Raw genomic sequence first — 2,543 nt, forward strand, 5'->3', positions numbered from 1 at the left:
GGCCTGGGAGAGCACGCCTCGGGCCTGCCCATCCAACACCTCGTCCACACACCTCTGCCCACAGTGCAGCCGCTTTTCCAAAATGCATCCTGCCTCCCTGAGAAAAACCTGCCCTCCTCCAGAACATTCCAGGCCCTCCACTTAGGCAGGATGCCCTTCGGCCAGAAAGATACTACAGTGCCCACCCGCCACTCATTTTCTGAAACCTTGGTTTAGTGATCACCATCTAAAGCTCTGTGTTTAGAATCTTTATATTGTAACTACCTCAGGGTCCTCCAAATTATGGGACTCTCTCAAGAGGCCCCACTTCAGACCACCAAAAGCCACACACTTTTACATCCTCCGTCTTGTCCTTTCAAACTGGTGACCATCTGCCGATCCCATGGTCAGCGCTTCTGGGGAAAGCTGGGTTTGGGAGGGAAATTTCCTGAGTAAATCGTTCATGTCAGACAGAGCAGTGGTTTTCAAAGTGTGGTCCCTGGACCAGCAGCATCAGCATCACCTGGGAACTTGTTAGACGTGCAAGTCATCCCAGTCACCTCTCCCTTTCTCCCTCCCACATCCCCACTACATCCCCTGAGGTGAGGCCTTGTGCTAACAAGTCCTCCAGAAGATTCTGAAGTGCCTCAAGTTTGAGAACCACTAAAATAGAGGAAACGACCCAAAAAAGCCACCTGCAGTACCAAATGATAAAAGGGGAAGGGAGTAGAGCGCCATGCCTACCATCGGCGGCAGCGTGAAATGTCGAGGGTGTTTACGGCGTGTTGAATAATTTCTTTAAAAACCTACTGTTTTTGAATCTTAGTGTATCACCAGGCGTTCTGGGCTGTGGAAACCTGACCCTTCCCTTCTCCACCCGGGTGACCGTGCCCAGAATACCCTCACAGCAGGGGTACTGGAAGGTAAAATTTATTTTCCACCAATTTCAAGGCTCAGCTTTTCTTTCACTATTGACTGAATTCTTGGCACAGGATGCTCACATGTTAAGGGCTTTATGATTCTTTAATCTGAGCTCCCAACAACCCCATTTTAAGAAGAAGAATGAGAGGCAGGGAGAGGTTAAGTAACCTGTATCCCAGAAGTGAGAGGCTGAGATTGGAGCCCTATGCTGTCCCCAGACCCTGCTTGGACATGATTTTGATTTGCTACTTGCATAAAGAACAACTGGACACCAGAAAAGTCAGCTATGGCAGCTTAGAGCACCCTGGGTCTGTCTGAGCAATTAAAAGCCAATATGATTGGCAGCTAATTTGTGGAAACCTAATTCTAAAACGTAATGCCATAAAGACTAAATGCACTGGCCAATCGTTTCGTTTGAACTTGAAAATTTTTGTTTTTCTTTTACCTCAAGGTCAGTTTCTCTTTTTGATGGTGTGGGGAGGGATCAATTTTCTTATTTTCTGCTGGTAATCATCGCTAGGCATTTACCTTAGGCCTCATGGATGGTCTTTTATGTATTCTCACACAAGCCACAGCCAAGGTCATTTTCAGCCCCACGTCCATACCTGGTACAAAAATCTCTACCGCCTTTCCCTCTGTCCCCTAAAACACTCGTAAAGAGCCTCACATAGGCCAAAGAGAGAATTTGAAATTCCTGTTTTAAAAGGCACAGCAGAAAAGTTTTGGTGGAAGACTGGATCCAAATGCATGAGCATTAAAACCGAATTCTGACATATTTTCCAGCTGCCTGGTTCAGTTTGGGGGACTTGGGCCTGCATTTCAAGGGGCACCCCCTGGAAACATTGACTCAAACATGAATGCACATGAAGTGGTCCTCATTTCCGGGGCAGGGGGTGTGGGTGCAGGAGAAGCAGGGGGACCTAAGGCTGAGGCCCAACCCCAACAAAAGGCGAAAGTCGGGAGTGTCCTCAGGTCTGGGAAGTTCTGCCAGCTGTCCATCAGTCACAGTCTCAGATGAATGAGATCGAGGTGGGGCCACTGGGGAACAGGAGCTACTGTCGTGACTGTGCAGGATACCAGGGACCCACTAGGACCCTGGCCTCGTCCCATTGCAACTCAATTTTACAGTTGAGGCGGCAGCTCAGAAAAGTCAAGTAACCAGCCTTAGGCCACACAGCCTGACCCTCTGTTTCCAGAGCCACAGGTCTTTGTGCCCCAGAATGAAGACATGACTCCACTATCCTACTGGTATCTACCGTGTGCCAGGCCCTCGGCCTGTGTCATCTCATTTAGGCACAGAGCAGCCCTGGGAAGGAAAGCAATGTCATTCCCATTTTCCAGGTGAGAAACAGGCTCGGAAAGGTCAAGGAACTTGCTCAGGGTCTCACAGCTGGTGCATGGGGTTGTCAGGCTCCAAAGAGTCTGCCTCTAATCCGGCAGGCAGGTTTCAGCCTCCAGTCTCGTTCCTGGGCGGCTCTCCCTCCCACCCGTGGGACCGCCTGCCTTCAAAATGCCTTACCTGCCTTCGGCTTGAAACACTGGAGCTTAGGGAGAAAAAATGCTGGAAGTAGGGGGGGAAAAAAAACAACCAAAAAAACCATTGGTTCATGGAGTGAACTTCCAAGTTTCCTTTGGGGGCCTGA

The sequence above is a fragment of the Pteropus medius genome, unplaced genomic scaffold (assembly GCF_902729225.1).
Source record: "Pteropus medius unplaced genomic scaffold, Ma_sr-lr_union100, whole genome shotgun sequence".
NCBI lineage: Eukaryota > Metazoa > Chordata > Mammalia > Chiroptera > Pteropodidae > Pteropus > Pteropus medius.